The 27,165-nt window shown below is 37.3% G+C and overlaps 1 protein-coding gene across 3 annotated transcripts in view; it reads left to right on the top strand.

Annotated features, from left to right (window-relative positions):
• Positions 1–9,224: 9,224 nt before the first annotated feature.
• The window catches only part of FILIP1 (filamin A interacting protein 1), a 182,553-nt gene continuing 164,612 nt past the window's right edge, over positions 9,225–27,165 (top strand). For all 3 annotated transcript variants that reach the window (XM_028509561.2, XM_036024363.1, XM_028509560.2), the window contains exon 1: positions 9,225–9,779. The gene's annotated coding sequence lies outside the window, so the exon portion shown is untranslated. The remainder of the gene's footprint in view (positions 9,780–27,165) is intronic.

The following is a 27,165-nucleotide window of genomic DNA, read 5'->3' as shown; positions in this document are numbered from 1 at the left end:
TCCCAGCCAGGGTACATTTCTGGGTTGCAGGCCATAACCCCCAGCAACCGCACATTGATGTTTCTCTCTCTCTCTCTCTCTCCCCCTCTCTCTCTCTCTCTCTCTCTCTCCCCCTTCCTTCCCTCCCTAAAAATAAATAAATAAAATCTTAAAAAAAAAATAAAAAAAAGAAATAATAAAGTGAGATATTTTTAGATTTAAAAAAAAGAAAGAAATGATTTGAAATGATGGAAATTGATGGTGGTGAGCCCCAACAATGCTATTGCCCTCTTCCTCTTTCACTGTCTACTGCCACCCCTGGGCACTGGCTCCCCATCATCTCACGTACTGTGACTGGCAGCTGTGGGGGTGGTGGAGGGTCGAGTGGTGGTACGGTGTGTAGATTAAATTCCATTTATCTCCACTTAACAATTGAGGAAATAGGCTCAGAGGGATTAAATCATTTTTAAATATCATTTCACTGGTTGAGGTCAGAACACAGTCTCCTTTTTCCCAGAGCTCTTTCTACCATAAGACATGTTCAGATAGTGATGTCATATTCCAGATATAGCCGGGGAAGTACAAAACTGTTTCTCTGCCCCCTATCACTTAAAGTCAACAAGCCACATGATGGCTTGAACTTTTCCTCAGGTAAGCCCTAAAGGTGAAAAACATTTCCTCCTGGTACCTCGGCAGAACTTTGAAGCAGAACCCAAACACAGTCCATGGCCTAGAGGGAAAATGTCCCAGGGGTAGAGAATGCAATGATGTAATGTGAAGAACTCTGACATTTGTTATGAAGAATTAAGGATAAAAGAGTAGAAAAAGCATGGAAAGCAAAGCTACTGTAGTTCATTTCAAACAATTGTGCAAAGATGATCTTTCTGGTTTTTTCTGTGAGCAAATATTAAGAGAAATTAAATTAATGAATCTGAATGCCGGACCTATACCAGACAAAATTCAGCTGTGTTTGTTTGTTTAATTGTTACATTATCTTGAGGCAAATTCATTGAAATCCTGCATAGTAACAGCAAAGGCATGTCATGCAGAACACAGGCCTTCAAGTCCCATCTGATCAAAATATTGAAAACTACCCCAATGAAAAATAATTTTAAATAATATTAGTTTTTCTATTATGGAAACAAAATATCAATTAAAAATTTAGAAAACAAGGGAAAATAACCACCATAATTATTGTGGTTTATGTACTTGAGATATAAATATATACATATATACATACTTACATATTTATGTTTTTATGTATTTCTATAGAAATACATATGCATAGTATAGGAGGGAACATCTATATATCATATTTGTTTAACTACATCTATATCTATTACTCAATGAAATAATGCAATAATTCATTAATGTTCTTTTGTTACCTGCTGTTTTCACTTTCAGTGAGTTTCTTTTTAATGCATTAAATAATGTAATATTTTTCTATAATTAATTAATTAATTAATTAATTAATTAATTTTATTTATTAATTTTATAGAGAGCAAGGGAGGGAGAGAGAGAGAGAAACATCTCTCCCTCCCTCCCTTGCTCCATCCCATCCCAAAGTGGAATTTGTTGTTCCACTTACTTAGAAATTAATTGGTTGTTTCTTGTATGTGTCCTAACCAGAGATTGAACCTGTGACCTTGGTGTTTCAGGACCATGCTCTAATCAACTGAGCTACTAGGCCAGGGCTGTAATGTTATTTGTAATAGGTAAAGTGTCAACAAGAAACTTGCAATTATCTTATGAGGTCAATTTGGTTTTTTAAAAAATTACTGCTTTGTAATTTTCATTTACCTCACTTTACTTAATGATGCCAATTTCTACACTTATGCTTATATTTATTTAACACTAGGCTTTTAAAAGAACTTTCTTCATCATTTTATCTTATGGTTGACTTACCTCATAGCCCTCAAGAAAGCTTTGAGGTACAAAATTTTTAGATATTTTATCATTTCAAAATACTTTCCTGTCCTTGAATATTTGTTCCAGCTCTCCCAGGAGGTAAATTATTACCCCATTTTCAGGCAAAAGAAGTAAAGAATGCAAATAGTAAGCATTTGAGGGCCTGCTCAGCTACAAAATGAATACCAAATTTAAGTATTTTTGAGCATTTCTCACCCTGACATTTTTACCCTGAGTGTTTAACTCTTGTGGTGACATTTCTCATTACTAACCACCTCTGTTGAACTAAAGCTTTTGCCTTCTTGATTTTTTTCCCTTTCATTACCAGATAGGCAGAAGAATATGTTGGTAAGTTTTGTTGATGAATATGTTCTTCTCTATTGGTTTTAGGACTAATTTGCCTCAAGTAGTCCTTTCTAACTCACTTTTTTTCTTGTTCAACTTTTGATTTCAGTTGCTATTATTGTGTGTTAATATTGTAAATACAATACTGTCTTATTAATCATCTCATGACAGTGAAATTCCATGCAACTTCCATGTAAAGACTAAGTTGGATCCAAAGAGTTTAATGTCCTAAGATGACAGTCATATATATGTTAATAATTAAAATAACAACTAACCTATTGAGTATCTATTTATTTGCCAGATAGTAAGCCCTGTTTTGAAGACACATCATTATACAAAACTTAAACCTGTATGAAAGCAGAAAGAGTAGCAATAACGATTACCCATTACCCAGCTTCAGTAACTGTCCATTAATGCCCAATGTTGTTTTGCTATCTTCTCATCCACTTCTTTTCTTCTCCTCACACTGGACTATCTAGAAGCAAATCCTAGGCATTGTATGATTTTTACCTGCAAATATTTCAGAGGGTAAGGCATCATGTATTGCTGACCTTTAATAAATAGCTACCTACTTCTCCAGCAAAATGGGTTTATTTGGGAATGGCAAAGAATTGCAATTTTGGATATATGCCTAATGAGGAACCACCTCAAGTCCAGAGAAACAAAGGGAGGACCACTCTTCTATGGACTTGGGAGGGGCTGTTGTAAATGAAGAATCCTTTGGAAGAAATGGAAAGTTCAAAGTATAGTGACCTTTCATTGGCTGTGATTGTGGTCCTATAATAACTTTTGGGGTTAAGTTCTATTAACCCACTTTCAAGCACATAAACAGGGAAGTGGGAATTTTAAGGTCTAATACATGCATGTACATGCTTATTTTACTCAAGTAAATGCAAAAATATTATAGCTTTTAAAAACCTGACACTCTCTCTCTCTCTCTTTTTCTTTCTTTCTTTCTTTCTTTCTTTCTTTCTTTCTTTCTTTCTTTCTTTCTTTCTCTAGCTGTTGGGAAAATACATAATTTAATTGTAGCTTTTATTAATAAATGTAGGTGTGACAGTATTTTATTTGTAAACAGAACAAGGTAGTTATTTTGTTATAAACATTTGTAAATGTTAAAAAATACTAGCACAATTTCTTTCAAAAGTTTATAAAATCTAAATGGATGTATAACTAGGTTATTGGAAAAGTCAACTATTTTCAAACTGTGAAGACCGACTATAGCAAGTTTTGACACCAAAGAACCAGCTAATGTATAATGATTCTACACACCCCTCCAATTTCTTTTTCTTGTTGTTGGTTACATCTTTGAGAAGTTTTGATTATGAATACATAGCTCATAAACATTTTTAAATTGCATGTCAAATCACAGACCAAAATTATATTTTTAGAATGTAATTTTAGAATCTCATTAAGCAGTGAACTCATTCATCATAAAACATCATGCATTGTTTGTTTTAGGGAGAATACTGAACAGCTCATATCCTTTGCTTAAAAATAGACCTTTCCCCCCTTTTTTTTTCCTCAAAGCAATTATCTTCTCTTTAGTCCAATTTTCTCTTTTCTAGTATTCAGCAAGAATTCTGTTCCAATGAGCTTTTATTTTACTGTGATGATCATGAAATTATGCCACATTTTTTTCTCTTTGCCTCAAAGCTGTGGAATTTTAAATGTATTTTTTGGGTCAGCAGTGAATATATTTAAGTATAGCAGTCTCTATGTTTTGACTTTCAGTGATTGCTAAGAATGGGCTTGGAACTATTAAATATAAGAGGCAGTTAAGAGGTTAAGAACACAAATTTGGGGATCCAGACACCTTAGTTCAAATTCTAGTTCTGATATTTACTAGCATGTGACCTTGGTCAACTGACTTCATAATTCTTTGCCTCGTTTTTCTTGTCTGTAAAATGGGGGATAATAATAATACCTACCACATTGGATTATTGTGAAAATTAAGTGGGTTAGTTATATATCAAGCCCTTTGAACTCTGCTGGGCATATAGTTGGTGTTGCACAGGTATGTTTATTGTTTTCCTGAAATCTACTACTTTCCTCTGAAATTTTAACAAAATTCAAAAAGAATTCATAATCTAAAACTTTATTTCTACAACCTGTAATAAGCAGCCGATAATGACCCAACTCTGTCCAGATATTTTCCATAAGTTTATGAATAATATACTCTGAAGCTTTCTTCATCTTTTCTTCAATCTTTTCTATGTTCATTTTCTTATCCAATCATTCCCATTTATTGAACACATACCAGGATGCTTGAGTACTCAGTAAGGAATAAACAGGAAACATTATCTGCTATGTGGGAGCTTATATTTAAGTTTTAAAGCCAGGCAATAAACAATAACAGAGCATGTTTGTTTGGAAACTCCTGTCATGAATCCTCCTCCCCTGAACATTGTTTTGAACAATATCTTATCTTTCTCCTCACTGGTATTTAAGTAACTTATTAATTTTTTGCTTTAAAAAATCACTGTGCCTCTTTAGGCTGATAGGCAAGTGCCATATCTGAGTCCCCATCAACCTGGCTCCCACTGTTTGCCCTGCCCTGGTGATTCCCTAAGACTTCAGTCACCCAATTTGCAGGCCCACCCAAACAAATTCCCAGTGGCTTTTCCATAAACTGGTCTCTCTTACCTCATGCTTTCAGTTTTCCTCAAATCTTTGAAACAAGTAGTATCTTGCCTCTGTATACATCAGACATCTTGCTAAGTGGCCCCAGGCCCTGCACTAGAACAGCTATCCTTGGTTCACAGGTTGGCTTCTGTTGGGCACCTCCAGGCCAATGCAAGGAGCAGGCATCTGCAGATATCTCTGTAGCTCATGCTGAGTGGCCCCAAACAAGGCACAGGAGGTGACTGACTTTGTACCTCCCAGGAGGCCCCAGAGCCTTTGCACCTGGTGGATAGCTTCAGACCACACCAGCTTACAACTCTGCCACCTCCATGAGCAACTGATTCAAGAGCCTAATTGGTGAGCACCAAAGCCTCACTGAAGCAAGCCTTGCTCCATAGGGTTGATTCCCATGCAAAAGCTCCTCTGCTGTAGTCACAGCTGGTTTTGCAGCTGATGGGCCTGAGGGTCAATCCCTCCAGGTGGTGCCAACACCAATCAAGGCTCCACTACAGCAGACAGTGCACATCACCCACACAGGGGCCCATGCACTTGGAGGGCCCAGCTTGGGTGACTGGGGAAGCTGTGCCATGGGGCCCTATAGGACACCTACTACATAAGACCACTCCAGCAAATTCAGTAGACATAACAAGCTCTACCTAATACACAGAAACAAACACAGCTAAGCAGCCAAAATGCAGAGATAAAGAAACAGGTCCCAAATGAAAGAACAGGAGAAATCTCCCGAAGAAGATCGAAATGAGATGGAGGCAAGCAAACTACCAGATACAGAGTTCAAAACAATGGTTATAAGGATACTCAAGAGACTTCATGAGAACTTCAATGGCATGAAAAGGGACATAGAAACCATAAAAAATAACCAGTCAGAAACAAAGATTACACAACCAAAATGAATGATTTACAGGGAATCAACAGTAGAGTAGGTAAAACTGAGAATCAAGTCATTAATTTGGGATATAAGGAAGGAAAACACACCTAATTAGAATGGCAAAAAGAAAAAAAGATTCCAAAAAAAATGAGGATAGCGTAAGGAGCTTCTGGGACAACTTCATGCATGCCAATATTTGCACCATGCTGGTGCCAGAAGGAGAAGATAGAGAGCAAGAAATTGAAAACCTACTTAAAAAAATAATGATGGAAAACTTCCTTAACCTGGTAAAGGAAATAGACATACAAGTCCAGAAGCACAGAGTCTGAAACAAGATGAACCCAAAGAGGCCTACATCAACACACATCATAATTGAAATGCAAAAGGTTAAAGACAAAGAGAGACTCTTAAAAGCAGTAAGAGAAAAGCAATTAGTTACCTATAAGGGAGCTACCAGAAGATGGTCAGCTGATTTCTCAACAGAAACTTTGCAGGCTAGAAGGATTGGCAAAAAAAAATATTCAAAATGATGAAAAGCAAGGACCTACAGCCAAGAGAACTCTACCCAGCAAAGCTATCATTTAGAATCAAAGGACAGGTTAAGAGCTTCCCAGACAAGGAAAAGCTAAAGGAGTTCACCACCAAACCAGTATTACATTAAATGTTAAAGGGTCTTCTTTAAGAAGAAGAAGAAAAAAAGATAAGAAATATGAACAAGACAGTGGAAATAGTACATATCTCTCAAGAATTGTATCTAAAAATCAAAATAAATGAATATGCAGAACAGAAATAAACTCACAGATACAAAGAACATTTTCACAGTAGCCAGATGGGAAGGGGCTTAGGAAGATGGGCAAAAAAGGTGACTGGATTAAGAAGTACAAATTGCTTGTTACAGAATAGTCATGGGGATGTGAATACAGCATAGGGAATATAGTCAATAATATTCTAATAACTATGTGTGGTATCTGATGAGTATGAGATTTATCGGAATGATGGCTTAGTAAGTTATATAATGTTTAATCACTGGGGTATACACCTGAAACTAATATAATATTGTATGTCAACTATAATTGAAAAATAAAAATGATTAAAAAAATCACTATGCCTCTTTAAATGAAGAATGTGGTAAAATTTGGTTTCAGAAATGGATGTGGATATAATATGCCTACTTTCTTACTAAATTCATTTGCTTTTTTCTCACTGATAACACTAATCTAGCTTCTTATTAAAAAAGCTTCATATGACTAATCATTGCACTCGGGAAATTCAGCTTCTGTTATAAGTTTATCAGACATTCTCATGATATTCACCTTAACACTGTGGGAAAAGGATGCAGCTGAAGAGTAATATATTAATGATATGTGTTGAAAAACCAGTTCCTTGTTGACTGTGTACAAAACACAAATTTCTAAAAGTTCTAATGGCACTACTTCCTCTGTGGATTATGTAGGAAATGCTTTTGTCTAATCATTCCTGTGGGGAAAGCCTTCAAACTAAATCCGTTTTTTGAGAGAGATAGAGAATAAATGTGTGTGTGGATGGGGGAGAGAGAAGGAGACAGAGAAAAGACAGATTATTGTGAAGTACTGAGTCAGACAAACACATATGCCTAGTATAATTAAAGAATGTAACCTGAAGGTAGCAACAGTATCTAATTACTTGAAGTAGTTTGTATGCAGCTTGTCACCACATTGTTTAAAATAAACTAATAGCGACAAGGGACACCTAATCCAAGAGTTAAAGAGAACAATGGTGTGGAACTATGTTTTTATTAAAGAAACAAAAATGAAAACTCTAATTGTCTGGGGAGTCAGGGAAAAAATAACTATCACCCTCTCAGTGAAATTGTTTAGGGCCATCGAGGCAGAGAGTGTTATTTCCCCTCAGTTATCTGGATTTTGGCTACAAACTGCTCTGCTTCATTTAGAATGGGAGACATCTATAAATTGAACTCTTTATAGTCCTTTATGGTGAAGTGGATTTTAATTTGGGGCTGTTACATATGGAATATGCGTGGGGATGGCGGTGAGCGTTTTTGAAACAATAATGTCCCCAGATGCTGCCCCTTTGTATTTTTTAAAAAGTTCTCCTGGTGAATCAGAACTATCTCATAGCCCAGGAACACACTTCCACCTCCTGTTAGATCCACTTTTTAGAAACTGTGAATAGATTGTTTCTAACAGGTCCATTAGTGTTCTCGAAGAGCCAGTTAATTTCATATAAGAACACTTTCATCTTAATAGAACTCTTTTTAAAAAAAAAATCAAGACTGGCCCAGATCCAGAAAGACTAAGACTCTGAACAAATGCAATTTTATATGTGAATGGTAGTAAATAAATTAACAGGAAAAATTGAATGCTCTTAGTGCGGTGGCTGGGATGGGAAGAATTGCAATGTTTTCTAATGGGTTGAGGTGTTGGGATCAGCTAACAGTAGAGGTGAGAGTCATTCCTTAAAAAGGACCCACATGCTGTGTGGAAAGTGGTAGCCTTCCCAGAGAGACATGAGGGTTGTCCAGCACACAAGCCACTTACTACAGGATTGCAACACTTCAGATATTAAATCCATGCCTTTAAATGTGTCCTTGGTCCAACTCCAGTTTGCATGTCAAAAAAGGGTTATCTTTGAACTGGTAAGTTGATCTCAGCAAGGGGTGGGGTCACCTCTATAATGGTATTGGTGAGATTTTTGTCAGGGCAATAGTTTAGTGTGTTAACCAGTAGTGGTGTGTGTGCGTGTCCCTTCTGACTTTACCTGTGATTAAAAGGATCTCTCTCAGCTTCTCTTGCTGTTAATTTCACATAATTAGACAGTTAAAAGAACTAGTTAGTTAAACACATTTTTTCATGTGTCTCAGTCTTGGCAGATTCATATTCTTTTAGTGTATGGAATAAAACAAATAAAATGCCTTGAAACATTCTTTATGTTAGAGTTCAGGGTAGAAGTGCCTGTTCTCTGGTTTTGGAGACTGGAGGGTTAATGATGAGGCAAGGCTGTCAACTGGCAGGCAGGGTTTTCCCAGAGTCCTCATCCATTGAATGACCTGAGTGAGAATGTTAAGATTTTCTTCCTTAACTTTTACTCCTTTCAAAAACAATGTTACAGACATTTCTTTATGGTAACCTTGCTTTGCTAACATTCAGGTATATAAGCTGGCCAGGTCTGATATGGCTGGGCAAGTCAGTCATCTAGCTACGAACACAACACATCACCATAAAAACTCTCTGGAAATAATCTCTTCCTGTGAATTTTTCCAGCAGTTGTGATCCACTTTTACATAAAAGATTTTTCTAATTTAAGAACATTTATTTCTCTAAGAAAGCCTAATTGAGAAAAATATTGTGTTGGTAAAAGGGTCTGCTCCAAACAACTGCTGCTCTTTGATTCTTTTCTTTGATTTTAAAACGCAAGTCCCAAATCACAATCTGCATTTAAGAGCTTCAAATAATAATTACCTCTGTGTAAAGAGCAGAAGTCCTTAAAAGGGACTGCCGGTTTCCCTGCAATCTTTTACAGGGTGAGCAGAGCTATATCCACTGATAACCCAGCTGCCGAGGAACTGAGTAAAGCCGGCTCCAAACTTCTCAGCTGTTGACAGGCTCGACTTGCTGAGAACACTGGTTAAATATAGCACGCGCAAGCCAGCTCCTCAACAAAGTCATTGCTCTGACGGTGTTGTGAAGGGAGCAGAAGACGAGAAACCTAATCTCAGAACCCAACAACACCTAGCAACAGTTGAAAAAACTTTTAAACAAAAGTCTGGGTGGGAGATATACAACAGCCTCCAATTTCTGCTGATCGGGATTTCAGGGAGAAGAAGCTGCTTTCCCCTTCTCTCAGTTTCCTGCATGACTTCAGCTATTGGCTAGTCCTGGGAGAGAAAGTGGGAAAAGCTTTTTCCTCTGTATTCTTTTGGGCTGGATAGTTTTCCAGGACTCCAGTCTCTCTTGGGCTGTGGGACAAGCCACTGATTCTTCAAAGGATAAACTACCTCCATACAGGACATACCCTTGGTTAAACGAGCTGCCATCAGGTAAGAGCAAACTAAATAGTTACTTACTCCTTTAAGAAATATCTGCTCCTATTAGAAGAGTGTTCTCTCCGGCTCTGTGTTGTCTGTTTCCTTGGATTCTTACTGTTCCACTATGTGATAACACATTTAGGAATGATGATAATCATTGTGAATTATTTTTAGAGAACCAGAAACATCATGTCTTTCTCAGAATTATACTGATTCCCTTTTAAACCCAAAGATTATGGTGTTTTAATAGACATCAAAATGTTTTTGCCAAGATATCATTCTTTTGCAGGTAACAGAAATGTGACAAAGGACGATTTCACAGCTCCTCTCACAGTTAGGATGGCTAAGCAATTGGAAAGGATATTTCCCCAGGAAGCAGAATCACTCATTTATTGAAACTAGCTGAGCAGCTTGTGTGGTAAATGGCAGGAAAGTCCTGCATGGGGTTTGTGTTGCTGTACTTGTGACTTGCTGCTCTCTGCTTCTCCCTTTGCCTGATTCTCTGATTACATGGGTGCACCTTGTGCCGGCTCTGACCTCGTTCCACTGCAGCCACCCTGATGCTGCTGCTAGCGAGGCACAGAAGATGCCTGGGGTTAAATCACTACTCGTGCTGTTGTTGGATACAGACTACTCAGGAGAATATTATTTTGCATTAAAAAATTGGGTAATAGTTTATACATAGATAAAAGATTCTGATTTTTAAAACTAAAATTGAATTTATTAGAAAAAATCCTTTCTTAAGTTGTATATATGTGTATAGCATGTTTACTACACAGATGAAAGGAAATGAAAGGAACTCCTCCTCTCATCTGTAAGGATTTTCTCTCCCCTTCTGTGAATTGCCATGTACTTTTCTCAGAATTGCTTAGACTGATTAATTTCACACTGAATCTGACAAAAACTGTCTGTGTATCGGTGATATGGTTACTGTTGACACCTGGTGTCTGTACTGGGGTTGGATTTGTATAAGAAGTTTGAGCCTTTAAGTGAACACGATAATTTGACAGAATATTCTAATGTAAGACTAACATCAAAGAAGATAGAGATGCACCTATTTTGTCAATTTAAAGAAAGAATTTACCCAAGATCATTTTTCAACACATTGGTTGTTGACAAGTAAGAAGGTATCCAAATGAAAAGAAGAAAATAGGTATTCCTATTTTAAGAAAAATTAAAGCTTATCACATATATTTAGTACATAACATGTTTTATGTTTCATAATTCCGATTATATGTTTAGTTAAAAATTGAATGAAGTTAATTATATATAATGAATATATATAAGTAATAGTGTACAATGTACTTGGGTAACCTTGGGTATCAGAGAAGGAATCTCCTGGTGCTTTAGTGGAGACGAAGTATCTTCTTCTTGAGTTTTGAAAAGTTAGAACTAAATGCTTTACATTTTTCTTGTTTTTATCTTAGGAAGGGTCACATTGTTGGCTTTCAAATGTACATGTAAAGCCAAAATCTATTTTTTTAAAAAAATTCTCTGAGGCAAGCCAGTTTAAGATTGGGGAAGTTGCAAGTCATTTCCTGAGATGTCATTTTATTTTATTTTTTAATTTTGTATTGCATTTATTGGGATGACATTGGTTAATAAAATTATATAGGTTTCATGTTTGCAGTTCTATAATACATCATCTGTATATTGTATTGTGTGCTTGTGTGTTTACCACCCAAAGTCAAGTCTCCTTCCATCATTGTGTATCCCCCTCTTACCTTCTTCTACCTCCCCTCACCCCCTTTTCCTTCTGGTAATCACCATACTGCTGTCTGTGTGTATGAAGTTTTTGTTTATTTGTTTGCTTAATCCCTTCACCTTTTTCACCCAGCCCCACAACCCCCTTCCTCTCTGACAGCTATCAGTCTGTTTCTATTTAGTTTATTTTGTTCAGTAGATTTTACCTAGGAGTGAAATCATACGGTACTTGTCATTCTCTGGCTGGCTAATTTCACTTAGCACAATGTTCTCCAGATCCATCCATGCTGTCACAAAGGGTGAGATTTCCTTCTTTTTTATGGCCAAGTAGTATTCCATTGTGTAAGTATACTACAGCTTTTTCAACCACTCATCTACTGATGGGCACCAGGGTTGCTTCCCAAATCTTGGTGATTGTAAATTATACTGTAGTGAACTTAGGGGTGCGCATATTCTTTTGAATTAGTGTTTTGGCTTTCTTTGGATATATTCCTGGAAGTGGCATCATTGGGTCAAAAGGCAGATCCATTTTTAATTTTTGAGGTAACTCTATACTGCTTTCCACAGTGGCTGCACCAGTCTGCATTTCCATTAACAGGGCACGAGGGTTCTCTTTTCTCAATATCCTCACCAGAACTTGTTGTTTGTTAATTTATTGATGATAGTCATTCTGACAGCTGTGAGGTGGTATCTCATTGTGGTTTTTCGCATTTTTCTGATGATTAGTGACCTTGAGCATCTTTTCATATGTCTATTGGCCATCTGTATGTCCTCTTTGGAGAAGTGTCTATTCGAGTCCTTTGTTCATTTTTTTAATTGGATTGTTTGGTTTTTTGATATTGGGTTTTACAAGTTCTTCATAAGTTTTGGATATTAACCCCTTATCAGACATATCAACTAATTTACCATTAGTTCTAGGCATGTGATTTATGTTGGAGTCAATGGAACAGTGTGTGGATAACTGAGTGCAGTGTTTAGACCTGAGTGAAAGCCATGTTTCCTGATGAGTTGAAATTTTGAGAATTCTCTTTATGGCTATAGGTTTACCTTTGAGAATCAGAAGTAGCTCAGGTTAGACCATGTACTTTCCTCCAGTGTATGAACAAACTCTCCACGAACCACACGCATTCTGTTCTCCTGTTCACTCAAGTTCACATTTCTGGGTTATTTTGGAATGCTCCTCTTCCCCTTTACTGTAAGAGTTGTTAGATCTGTTACCATCTCTCCCACCACACCAAGGCCCGCTCCCTTCACCCTCAGGCTGGATTATAACACTAGTGCTCCCCTCCCACCCCTCATTGCCATCCAAACCATCTTGCCTATGACCATGGGGTTAATTTTCCTAAAGTGTTGCTGTGCTTTTCTTTTACTCCAGTTGTCTTCTGGGACTCATTGTTGCTGCCAAACACCTAGGCTGGGTATTTTGAAATCCTTCCACCATCTGGCATGCGCTGAACTTTTCTAGTCTCAGCCGCCATCATTCAACAAGTGTCTGTCTCTTTGCTCCAGATATTTCAGATTTTGGGCCATTCTCCAAACACACACATAGCGCATGCTTCGGTGTTCTGTGCCTGCTCATCCCATCCCCTATGCCTGGAGCACCTCGCATCCCTTTTCCTTAGGGACTTTGTTTACTTATTAAAACCAGATCAGTGTCTTCCACTTTCACAATAATTTCCAGGACCAATGCCTTTTAGAAGCCATTCCTTCTTAGTTTAGACAGTTTCATGCTCTGTTAGAATTAAGATACTTAGCAGGGTTTGCCTCTTTAAATTCTGAACATTTTTATGAAGATGATTAGGTACAAAACATTATCCCAAGCATCACTTGGCTTTGAAGTTTTTCAGCCCCACACATATTGTAGATGTTTTATTAACATTTTTGGCTCTAGATTCTGATGATGGGTATATAAGAAAGTATAGATAGGTAAAAAATCAAGAAAAGAAACTATAATTATGGTTAATAGCTTTCTATCTGAAAAAAATTTAAAGAAAGCTTTCATAGTTTTCCTGTACCCAGAAAAACTACAAGCCATTGTGAGTATGGTTGCATACCCAATTGTGGAGATGAGGTACCACTGGAGAATGAGATACAAAGGGGACTATGTAAAGGCTGTATATATATGTGCATGCTTGTGTATGTATCTAGACCTTTAAATACTGTAATGCATGTACTTTTATTATCCTTTGGTACCAGACCCCATTTATAGTTACCTTTGGTACTATTCATTTAAATTATGGCTCCTTTTAAAAAAAGCTTTATTTATTTTTTTTAGAGAGAGGAGAAGAGAGGGAGAAATACAGGGGGAGAAACAGTGACATGAGAGAGAAACATTGATCAGTTGCCTCTCAAATGTTCCCTGAATGGGGACTGTACCTGCAACCCAGGTATGTGCCCTGACCCAGAATGAACTGGCAACCTTATGACACCCAACCACCTGGGCTGCACTGGTTAGGGTGATGGCTCCTTCTATTTTTTGGTCATCATGATTTAGAATCTGGCCTTTAGCATTAAAATATTTAAATGTCATGCCATAGTATCTTTTCTCCTAGACACTTAAAAAAGAGACATTTCTCAGTTTTATTTTTAATCACTCATGAAACCTGTAGCCTTACTATGTGAGATAGAGCATTAATCATGACTACGAAGCAATTTTTTGTGTCCATCAAAAGAAAAGCATTCTCTTTACATTTTAAGAATGCCAAGGAATTTAAAATTACTCTTCTAAATGGTTGTTCAGCAAGAATCACTAGGGGATTTTCCTGATGAAATTTGTGAAATATTGAATAGATTCACTAAGTAGTGGTTTCCTTGTGGCTATAATTTTTACTTATTCTTTAGAAATAAAACTTTGTAATAAAATACACATAATAAACTACTGCTAGTTGTGGTTTCTTTTTGAAGATTATTATGTCTTCATAAAACAGGTGCTCTAAGAAATAGAATTTTACAGAGTTTGTTTAATCCCCATTTTCCCTAATTTATCTCCTCTTATTTTTTGACACATGTGGGCTTTAGAAAAGCAGCACCATGGGTGGTGAGAGGGTGAGCTTAGAGAGAGATCTATTTCAGCAGAAAGGTTTAAGAGAAAAAAGATTGGTAACAGCTTGTTAGAAAAATGACATTAAGAGCCTGCGGCATGTTTGTTTATATATTAATTATTTTTTCATGCACATAGCAATAGAATAAAAGACAAGCTAGTAAAATACACTTTGTTTCCCTAAACCTGAGTGGAAGATATTACAAAAAGAACATGTTTATTGTTGTGGAGGAGGAGGAGGCAGGAATGGCTAGTATAACAGGCCTGGATTCAGATTTCAGCTCACTGTAACCTTGCACCAAAATTACTCTTCATGCCTCAGTTTCCTCATCTGTAGAACAAGGATAGTAATACTATATTCTTTAGAGCTGTTTTGAAGATTAAGTAAGTTAATAAAACTTAGAGTTGCCTTGTTGACTTTTCAATATATTTAAGCTATTATTGCTTTATTACCACACTGTAAATGTAGTTATCTGTTCAATTTAATCTTTGTTGCACACAAAATTCTTAGATACAGATAGCCCGAGAACTCAAGTTCATAGAAACAGCAGAAGAATGTATTGTTTAAATTTGGAATCCTGTTTGGGACATACTTTGCTCCTGGGTACTCTAAGCAGACATAGTTTGAACACCAGCCAATACTTTAGTATGGAATTTATATTTTAAACCCTCCCTTATCACTCAGCAGTCTGCTGTCATATACAATCATTACTAAAAAGGCTAAGAAATCATGGACAGCATAAATTATTCTATGGTTTCTATATTTGTACTTGGAGATAAAGTGTGTTTATACATAGCACTTGGGTGTCTCTTTTATAGCTGACTACACTGGGTAATGTGTGGCAACAGAGCCTTCTTCCTCCATGAAGGAACATGTTATTAAATTTATCGTTCTTTATTTCTTCCCTTAGATGTTTTGTTTTGTTATACTAACCTAGTAACAGATAAAAATAAAAAGACCAAGAAAGGTCATCTCATGCTAGCTTCAGTCTTACCAAATGAAAATAAATTCTTGCTATTCATTCTTAAACATGACTAGACAGTATATTCCAAGATAAACAAAAAAGTTTTTTACTCTAAATATGCATGTATACATTATGAGGTGGTGACTATTATGTATATTTAATGTATATGAAACACTCTTATAAGCAGAGAAGTTTCTTAGTAGCTTTAGTGCTAACAAATCTTATGTAGGGTAGTTACTGTTTAGGCCTGTCCATTTTGCTTTTTCTCAATTGAAAGAATGAGTTTGTAAAAGATAAGGAGAACCAAGTTTTATAATTGTCATTCTCTAATGAAAACCTGGTTATAGAAAGAAAGAAGGAGAGAAGGAAGGAAGGAAGGAAGGAAGGAAGGAAGGAAGGAAGGAAGGAAGGAAGGAAGGAAAGAAGGAAGGAAGGGAGGGAAGGGAGGAAAAGAAAGACAATAAGGGAAGATTTTTTCCTGGCTTTACAAAATACATTTTAAAGGTTCTAGGGCAAAAATATAGGAACCTTAAGAAAATGTGTTGGATTATGTTCTTTCTCCTTAATTGGCCAGGCCTATTCTTTAGCTTTTAGAGAAGGGAAAAAGCTGCATGCAGAATACAACTTTCCCTGTGGCAGAAGCTGAGACAGTTTAATTTCAAAGGCCATGCAGTGAGCTGTGGAAGAACTCAGAATAAGGAAAGTCAAACATGAGTTGAGCAGCTATAGTTGGCTCTTAACCAGCTGATTGCAGAATTTGAGAAAGTCCCGGCAGAGAGATGAAGAAACATGACATTAACCAGCACCCCAGTCCCTGAGAGCTTTGTTGAAGCCACAGCAGCACTGAAAAGTCAAAAGAAGGTTGGTGTTACTTTTCCTTTTTGGGAAATGGTGTCACTGTTCATAATATTGGGTGATTTATATGCTCCGGAGGTCTGTGAAAGACTAAGAAGAATTTTTAAAGTTAATGCAGAATTTATCTCATGTGATCAGACTTTGAGTCCTTAAGGTTCAGGGACTTGCTGTTTCTTTCTGGCTTAAATGCTGCCGCCAACCTCCTTTACCAACACAGATGAAAATGATGATTACTGCTTCAGTAGCCAAGGGCCTTATATGTCTGCACTTGAAAACAAGGGTTTTTTTTTTGTCTTTCAGTAATTATGACTGTAATGTTCCCAAGTTTCTTTGAAAAAAACGCATTAATTTCTGCTTATCTTTGTAAGGAAAAGGCATAAGAAAGCCATGAAGTGGACATGTCAGAGTTAGCTAAATGCATTCTTTAAAAAATGATTTGCTAAAGATTTAAAGCCAAAAGACAATTTGATTGAAAACAGTAGACTGGTGACATCACCAAGATAATCAAGTTATTGCCAACTTGCCTTGTTTATCTAAAAGAGCTTTGCAAAACTACGGTGTTCACACCACACACGCACACATACATGCTGTCACACACACATGAGTCATAGGTGATACAGTCATAAGGATAAATGGACTTTATTTTTCCCTATATCTCTTTAATGTACTTATGTTTTAAGTAACTCATTTTAGGGCCTGCTTCTTTGATTGAGGTGCTACAGCACAACAGGAAAGGAAGAGGCATTGCTGAGTTCATAATGCTATTTCAGTGTGGCAGCCTAAGTACATGAGGAAATGACACCATGGGCCTGTATTTGGAGCCTTGCAGTTACTGTGACGACAACACACACTAATGGAAAACAAAGATGGTCTGCTTGCCAGGGAGAGCCAGAAAGAGTTTTGCCAGCTCAGATTTTTCCTAATTATTCTGTAAGTCTTGAAATGTGACACTGGAGGTATTCAAGGCTTTTTGTGTTTCACGAACTGTTTAGTAAGTGACACATGCTTGAAGAGCAGCCTGGTATTTGGATGAGGGAGGGGCCTTACACATGAGCTTAACTTTCACATGCTGCCGTGATAGCTATCATCTTCTGGCTTAGACACTACCAAACCAGCTGCTTAGGTCACAGCCTGTTGTTTCTCTGGTCCTTAAGGAAGCCAGCTGCTTTGGTAGAATTCACTCCTCAGGGGCCCCTGAACTCTGAGTAACATATCCTCACCTTCTATATCCTGTTTATTCCATAGATCATTGCCCAGCATACCAAATGTTCCTGCTAATGACTGGGACATAGGATTCCCAGTTCTTATATAATAATGTAATAGATCATATAATGATAATTATAGCTATGTATAATATATCCTATCTACATAATATGTATATTATGTAGTTATATGTAATCATTTAGTATATATAAATGATTGTAATAGCTAGCATATGCTGGAGATTATTCTGTACCAGGCATTGTGCCAAGCACTTACATGGATGATTTTATTTACTTCTCATAACAACCCTATGAGGAACTATTTTTATCTCTGTTTTACGGATTAGAAAAATGAGTCTTATAAATGGTTACTTCCCAGTGGTAGATTTGAAATTCAGACTTAGGCGACTTGGCCGTATTTTCAACCACTTTCTTGTAATGTAGGCAGTTGTTCAAGGAAGATCCCCACCTAGATGACTGAGAAGTTTTAATGACCGGTGTAGAATGTGATGCTGCAGGGAGTCAGCTGCCACTCCAGGATGAGGGGATTCACTAAGAGCAAATAAGAAAGAGTCGCAGGGTCAGAGGCCAATTGGGGCTTGTTTCCAGGGTTCCGGGGTGGCACCAGAAGCTTTAGTGGCCAGTGGAGTGGGGCAAATCTGAAAGAGCTATGCCTGGGGCACTGGTTTTCAGAACTTCTTCCCCGGTTGTTGATGGAGCGGTACAGCTCTTAGTTTCCATTGCTGCGTTGATTCCTTGGGAGAGGATGCCATGGAGCATTTTAATTTATGAGCTGTTACGGCTACTGTTGTCACCAGATCCTTTGATACCGTTGGGGTTTTGGTTTGTTGCTGCTGCTGTTGACAACTCAGATCCCCACCTCCTATTGTATTCAAAATGCTCTGCAGATCTCTGTCTTGGTCATAAGCACTCAGTTTGTTAAGTAGGTTCAACAAGGAGTCCTAAAAAGTCACTTATTCCAGCTGTTGGTAGCAATATTCCTTGATGCAGCCTTTGGTGGTACACATATATATTGGTTGGAGGAGGTGGTGAGGAAGGGGACAGAGGTCTCATTTCATGAAAGAGTACTTATTGTCTCCCAATGACTGTGTTTAGGCAGTGAATTGTCAATCATGCAGCATGTTGCTCCTTCAAAAAAAAAACAGAGTTTGTTATAGTTTAAGGAAAATTACCTGATATTTTATAATCAGTGGTTTGTTACTGTGGAGCAATGGCATGAAATATTTTATTTGATATTTATTAATTATTTTATCTTTATTAACCAGAAGTTACCTTTAAAAAACCCAAATGTCTGACATTTGGATAATTGGAATTTTTGAGTTTCTATGTTATATGAGTGGCATTTAACTTTTGCAACTGTCCAAGTAAAGCAGCCGTTTAATAATGTTTTGACAGAGCAGATAATACTTGGCTTTTTCTTATGTCAGTGGCCATAAATACTGTACTTTTCCAGTGTTTCAGATATCTCAGGTAGTGGGATTGAATATCCCAGGAAGATGAATTTTTTATGTGAATTGAACACATAACAGAATGAATCTCTACCCTCTGAGAAATTCTGTCCTATGGATTGAAAACAGTACCTTGTCACAACTATACTAGCATATACCAACCCTCCCTACACATGTATGCACACTCATTACTAGCCTATGCACAGGACTTATACTACTACTTACCTGACAGGCTAAATATTTTCCTAGAGCAATATACTCTATGCTCTGTGCCATAGACCTATTTAATCCAAAATAAAAGTAGTGATGAATTACATTTCATCAAGGCCCTCTGTTTTTTTTATGTGATCTCTCCTGACTTTCTTACAACAAATAATCTCAGAATATCCCCTTTGTCCTCTCCTGTCTTTAAGTAAAAAGGCATAACAGTGCCGAAGGAGGAAAAGAATTTGTTATATCTTTGGAGACAAAGGGCTTCACTGGTTGGCTTCTGGCAGCATTTTTTTTCTCATTCAATTACTCTAAATTTCTCTTGGCAATAAAAATTAGTAAAAATTTCCACCTTAATCTTTAGCTAATGCCTTGTAAATGGAAGATATTAACAGTTTATCATATTAATTCAAGGATTATCTAAGACATTTTGTAAGAGCTCCTAGTTCTCTTAGCACCTCTGCACCTGGTCTAATTTCAAGGAGGAAAGAGGTCCTGAGTCTCACACTGTTGATGATCACACAGTTTTGGTCCTAGAGCTTCTCATACCCATCAGGGAGCAGGGAGGGTGGAAACCTCTGAGCTCACTTTGAACTCTCAGGTCACGTAGTCTTTTGGTTCTCAGTACTTTCTGTGCGTCAGATGTTCCTGGAATGCTTTAAAAATGCAGATGCTCAGACTATGCCCCAGAGGTTCTGATTCAAGTTGGCCTGAGTAGGTGCCCAAGTATTGGTCTATTTTAGAAGCTTTTATAGGATTTCAATGTGCATCTAGGGTTGAGAATCACTTATCTAGTACAGTCTCATCATTTTAAAGAAGACACTACTATGAGGAGCAGGCAGAAGTCACTTGGCAGAAATTGTAAAGGCCTCTGAGTGTTAGGCTACTGCCCTTTCTATCACGTGATCACAATAAACAACAAGGTAGCTAATATTTAATGAATGCTTTTATGTATTAGGTGTGGAAAACTCCACGAAGCAGATATTCCTATACTGTATATTTCTTTTTTACTTTTTTTCTTTTTTTGAAATTAATGTTTGAATACAGTTGTCTCCATCTTTCCACCCCCACTTCTCACCCTCAATCCTACCCACCTTAGGCTTTGTCCATGGGTCCTTTATACATGTTCTTTGACGACCCTTTCCCTTCTTTTCCTCGTTATCTCCCTCCCTCCTCTCCTCTGGTTACTGTCAGTTTGTCCTTAATTTCAATGTCTCTGGTTATATTTTGCTTGCTAGGTGAGATCATATGCTATTTGTCTTTCACTGCCTGACTTTGTTCACTTAACATAATGCTCTCCAGTTCCATCTATGCTGTCACAGAGGGTAGGAGCTCCTTCTTTCTTTCTGTTGTGTGTACATGTACCCCAGTTTTCTGAGTCACTCTTTTACTAATGGGCACCTAGGCTGCTTCCAGCACTTGGCTATTGTAAATTGTGCTGCTATGAACATTGGGATGCATAGGTTCCTTTGAATTAGTGTTTCAGGATTCTTAGGGTACAATTTCAGCAGTGGCTGAACTAAAACTAAAATTTTTAGTTTTTTGAGGAAATTCCATGCTGTTTTCCACAGTGGCTGCACCAGTTTGCATTCCCACCAACAGTGCACTAGGGTTCCCTTTTCTCCACAATCTTGCCAGCACTTTGTTGATTTGTTTATGATAGCCCCTCTGACTGATGTGAAGTGGTATCTCATTGTGGTTTTGCATCTTTCTGATGGCTAGTGATGCTGAGCATCCTTTCATATGTCTCTGGGCCCTTTGTATATTCTCTTTGGAGAAGTGTATGTTCAAGTCTTTTGCCTATTTTTTAATTGGATTGTTTGTCTTCCTGGTATGGAATTGTGTGAGTTCTTTCTATATTTTGGAGATCAAAGCCTTGTCTGAGGTATCATGGGCAAACATATTTTCCCATATAGTTGGTTCCCTTTTCATTTTGCTAATGTTTTCTTTAGCCATGTAGAAGTTTTTTATTTGGATGAAGCCTAATTTGTTTATTCTTTCCTTTATGTCCCTCGCTCTAGGGAACAAATCGGTGAAAATATTGCTGTGTGGAATATCTGAGATTTTCCTCCCTATGTTCTCTTTTAGGACTTTCATGGTATTATGACTTATATCTAAGTCTTTTACCCATCTTGAGTTTATTTTTGTGTATGATGTAAGTTGGTGGTCAAGTTTCATTTTTTTTGCATGTAGCTGTCCAGATGTCCCAACACCATTTGTTGAAGAGGCTATTTTTATTCCATTTTATGATTCTGCCCCCTTTTTTGATTATTAATCGACCATAGAATCTTGGGTTTATTTCTGGGCCTTCTATTCTGTTCCATTGATCTACGTGTCCGTTCTTATACCAGTACCAGACTGTTTTGATTACCATGGCCTTGTAATATAGTTTGATGTCAGGCCTATACTCTACATTTTACAGATAATGAGGCTGAAGGAATATTCCAAACCCTGCCCCCCCCCCCAAAAGCAGGGGCAGACCTGGGATTTGAGTTCAGCAACTGTACTCTCAATTTGTGTGTCTAATCTTTTAATGACTTTGCTGTTCTGGAGCCAACTCTGAGAATATGAGGTATTGAATGGCAGCTGTTTCAGCATGAGAGGTCTTGTGGCATCTGGCCTTGGGGATCTGAATTCCCACCGAGTTATTTGCTTGACTAGAGATTGGTCCCTTTACTTCTTCTTTATTTTCTGATTAAGTGGGCCCATTGGAGGCAATCCATTTACTTAGAGACTGTTCAAAGGTGCTTCATTTTCTCCATGATTTTGTTCCTTTTTTTTAAATCCTCACCTGAGAATATGTTTGATTTTAGAAGTGAGCGGGGGGGGGGGGGGAGAGAGGAGGAGGGGAGAGAGAGAGACATACACCGATGTGAGAAACACCAATTAGTTTGCCTCTTGTAAGCACCCTGATCAGGGATCGAACCTACAACTTAGGCATGTGCCCTATCTTGTGATCAAGCCTATGAAGTTTTTGGTGTATATGATGATGTGCCAACCAACTGAGAAACATGGCCAGGGCCCCATGACTTTGTTTCTTATGTCCTGTCTTTCCTTTCCATTGTACCAATATAGTATTTTCTGCCTTACTTTTCATCTTTCTGTGGAAATTCTAACTGAAAACTCTACTGTCCTGTTCAAACCCTTGGCTTTTCCCCTAGTCCTGTGAGTTTGGCTGGGTTCATATTTTCCCTTGGATTCCCCTGTCTGGACTTTCATACCAGGCCTTAACTTTCATGATATTAGCAACAACAGGAAGGGATTAATCACTTTGCCTCTCCTGTAGCAGCAGGTGTGTTGGAAACTAGCTGGTCTGTCCCACGGAGCTGACAGGCCAGTGAGTCCATGTACTCTGAAGACCTGTTAAAGTCTACATTTTTAGACAGCATGTGTAGAATTAATTTTCTGATTGATTCTGTAAGTTTGAAGTGCTACAGAACAGGCTTTTTCACATGTAGGGGAAAATCCATAAGAATTGCCTGGTCAATGAACTTTACCAAGTGAAAATCACCAATGGCAAATACTGCAGTACAGATTTTTCTAAACAATAGAAACTGAATAAAAAGTGATAGGTTATTATAATTATTCTACAGTAAATATTTTCATGTAAATTAAAAATTTAATTGGGTAAATAGATTCAGGTATGGCTTGGGACTATTTTTAAACTCATATTGCACAGAACAAATGGTCAATAAATATTTGTTAAATTGAATCCATTAAATGTTCTGGAATTGAGAAAGTAAACATTATTAACTGATTTCCATTGATTTGACCGAACATAATTTTTTAATAAATATGGAAATAACAGTCAGTGACCATGAGTGATTATTTCTCTGTTTCTCAGTATTCTTTAAACTTTTAATGGTCACATACTGCTTTTATAACAATATACATTAAAAATCAATGAACATTTTAAATGTTCATTAGAGAATCAGAGAATAACCAATGCATAAATAAGGACGCTGGACTCTGTAGATATGATTGACACAATGTACATGTATTTCCAATAGGAGACTAGAACCCTTACTTTAAATGCAGTGAGATAAAACATAATTATTGACACAAGTCTAATTGCACTCTTTTCACACAAGTACCATAGAACACATGAAAAGTACACATCCAGGATCTTATTGCGGTTTATTAGTTGGAAATGTTCTCATTCTCAGCAATCTATTTTGGAGTTAGGATTGCTCCACTCCCCTACAAGTGGTAAAGCAACAGCTGCCATTTAATTAATGTTTCTGCTGACAGCTCCAGCTGATGGATAACATTGAGGTTCCCGATCAGCATCAATACTATCCACATTACCCCAAAGGAAATATTGATTATAGTTGCTTGATTTTGCCTTATTTCACTTTCTTTCCTGCATCAGTTCCTCCAAATTCCAATGATGCTGTTATTTACATCACCATTCACAGCTTCCAGGGAATCAAGTCCCAGCGGAGCACATGTGTTCCTGGTGATGTATTACGATGGAATCTGACCAAAATGAACATGTGAAGTGCTGAGCTCAAACAGAGGAGAGGACAAGGGGGAAAGCCAGATGAAAGTGACTGTGGTTTCTCGGAAAGTGAAGAATTTTTGCCTTTTGAGAGAGAGAGAAATTAGAGAAAAATCTAGTTCCTCCACATAGTATGAATGCATGATTAAAATCCTACAATTTGATTTATATTTGGATTATTATATCAATTTCTGTTCCCAGACACTTTCATACTAGTTGCACTTTAGCTACTGTTGTATGAAGATTTGAAGGGATTTGAGCTGTGTGGAAGGAACAGTTTGTAGAGTGAGATCCACGTAGTCTGCTCATCTTGAAGAACATGCTGGGCTCAATTAGTCAAGGCCCATTTATGTAGCAGGAAAAGGGACTGGGTTGGTGCTGAACTGGGAGGAGGTAGAACACAGGGTCCGAATAGTATGGCATTAGGTGTCAAAGAGTGGTCCAAGTTATCAGCTGACATCTGAGAGTCTAACAGGAGGTTCTGGAATATCTTGCCAGGCAGATGGAGCATTGCAGTGTTTTGACAGAGGCAGGGAGTCAGCATTTGGGCAAGCCAGTCAGCAGGACCAGGGAGGAAAGCAGGGAGGTAGAATTCAGAGGCAAGATAGTTCTGGAGGAAGAGCAGTTTTAGAGACTCTGGGTGAAATGACAAAATTATAATGCAATGTCGAAACAGCTGAGATGATGCTAAACCCAAGTACTGGGCTAGAGCTCTTTGTGGCCCTCCTGCTTCATGTTTAGTATGTGGCATTGACCCGTTCACTAAATATTTATTGAGATCCATATGTGTCAGACACTGAGCTAGGGATTGGGATGCAATGGTCAGTATTATACTATCTCTACTCTGTAACAGGGGTTACAGTAAAAACACAATAGCAATTTCAATGCCATGTGACTAGTGAATATGCGGTATTGTGGGAGCACTCACCTGGTTTTGGCTTGCCAGTGACTGGTTCACAGATAATAGTTGGCATGGCGTGACTTGCTATGAGAAAGGGAGCCTGTAGAAGCTGAAATTGAGATAGAGACAGACAAGGTCTAATGGAATGTCGCAGAAATGAAGTGATTGGAAGGCTATAGTATCGAGTTATTGTAACAAGTCCACATAGTTTTAAAAATGGTAAGGAACTTTTGACTTGTAGTCTCTCCATTTGCATGAAATTTTTAATGTTTTTAAGACTACTGTGATGAAGAGGATGCACTATATACATATATTTCCATCATACTCAAATCTGTAGTGGCCATAACAAGCCACTCAAACATGTATTTTGTGGGCTAGAAAATTCCTGATCCTCAACATCACCCGTACTCTGAGTACTCATTCTTTCAAGACAGTGACCATTCTTAATATGTCTAAAAGGGACTGATAAATACTGCCTATAAAATTACATGCTTTAGGACTTTTACAAGTTTGTGCACTTCAAAAAATACTTATATATATTCAACACTTTAGTTCAAGTGCCTAATTGCTGCTGGAACAAGAAACCTGTGTGAATAGCCAGGAAAGTTTTGAAGCATAAGTTGGAAGCATTGCCTTACCTACCACACATTCAAAAAAAATTGAAACCTCACTCACTGAAACACTTTCATAGTGGTGTCAGAATCAGCTCACATCAGATGAGGAGATCAAGAAAAACTTGTGGACAGTCCAGAAAAATAGACACCTACATATTAATATTTAATGTTAGGAAGGAGAGACATTTCAAATCAGAGGCAAAACCATGGGTTTTTCAATTAATTAGGTTGAAATAACTGAAAAAAAAAAAAGAAATATACTCTCTACATCATACCTTATACTGAAATACATACTAGATGCACCAGAAATAAAAGTGAAAAAAATGAAAGTGAAATACTCTCTCTATATATACACATATGTGTATATATATGTATTTGTATATGTATGTATATGTACATATGAAAAATATTCCTAAGCAAGACAAAAAAGCAGTAACAGAAAAGGCTAAAATATTTGATGCTATGAAATATTAACTTCATAAAAACTGAATGAACATTTTACACTGAAGAAAATCTCATGAACAAAGTTAAAATGCAAATAGTAATCTGGAAAAATATATTTGTGACAAAAATAATCAGACAAATATTCTTAAGATAAGTAGCTCTTTCCAAATGAACAAAGCAAAAAAGATGCAATAGAAAAATGGACAAATGACATATATTTGTAATAAGCAAGGGGGAAAACTAACCTCACTGATAATTAAAATGTCAAATTAAAAGATGATAGTATTAGTTCAACACATTGACAAAGACTCCAAAGAATTTAACACCCAGTATGGTGGGAGTGTGAGGAAATGGACACTGTACAGGAAGAGTGGGGCAAAGTAGGTTTATAGTTGTACGGAAAATAGCACAATAATTAGTAAATAATAATACAAGAAAAAACTGTGTTTTGCGTACTCACAACTGTAAACCTAATTTTGCTACATTCTGTATACCGCTGGTGGGAAAATTCACTAGGACAAGCTTCCTGAAAAGCAATTCAACAATATGTGTTTAAAATCTTTAGAATCAGAGGAAAAATAAGGCCACTTCATTTTGAAAAATAGAAGAGCCAAAACACATGCGATGTTTTTAAGAATGCAATTCTTTTCTCTTCCTCCTATTGTTCTCAAATATGTCTGCTGACTTCTGAAAGTTTGGCAGACCTAGTGGTTCTTATTTTTTTTAAAAAGTCCATGTACTTCTTCCTCAGAAGCTTGATAGGATTTCCTAGGAGGGACCTTGTTTGAAAGAACTGTGGAAACAAGGTCACATAGTCCATTTTGCCTGATCATTGTGTGCCAAGTTCATCTTGATGGCAATGTAATTCCTGAATAATGTTACTGTTAAAACATAACCTGATAACCAACATGCATATATTTGTGACTGCACCATGAGGATGAGGAACTGGGGCAGGTGGATTAAATTCATCACTGGAGCAAGGCACCCCTTGCATTCAATCCCCACTTCATGGAACTACCAATAGGCTTACAGCAACAATTTTTAACCTTTTTCATCTCATGGCACACATAAACTAATTACTAAAATTCTATGGCACACCAATATATGTATATTTTTGCTGATGTGACAAAATATATGTATAACGTTAGTTTGTTCACACCAGATGGCTATTGTGTTAACCGTTGTCATTTTATTTATTTGACAATCTAAAGGAAAGAGGTCAGGGCCCCTGACTAAATAGGTATGGCATGTTTTAAAAATCCTTGTGGTACACCACTATGCTGTGGCATACCAGTTGAAAATCACTGCTTTATAGGGTTAAACTAATCCACGAAAGAAGGACTAAGGTTCAAGTTTTGGACAATCTTCTGAGTTCATGAATTACTGTGAAAAAATTGTTTTACCATAGCACTTTTAGTATGATTGACTCCAACCCCTTTCAGTGGGAGATAAGAAAGCTGAAACCCAGGAAATCTGATTTTCTCAAGGTCATG

The sequence above is a fragment of the Phyllostomus discolor genome, chromosome 4 (genome assembly GCF_004126475.2).
Source record: "Phyllostomus discolor isolate MPI-MPIP mPhyDis1 chromosome 4, mPhyDis1.pri.v3, whole genome shotgun sequence".
In the NCBI taxonomy this organism is placed as follows: Eukaryota; Metazoa; Chordata; class Mammalia; order Chiroptera; family Phyllostomidae; genus Phyllostomus; species Phyllostomus discolor.
The sequence above is the reverse complement of the archived record's forward strand: the minus strand, read 5'-3'. Positions and strand labels throughout refer to the sequence as shown.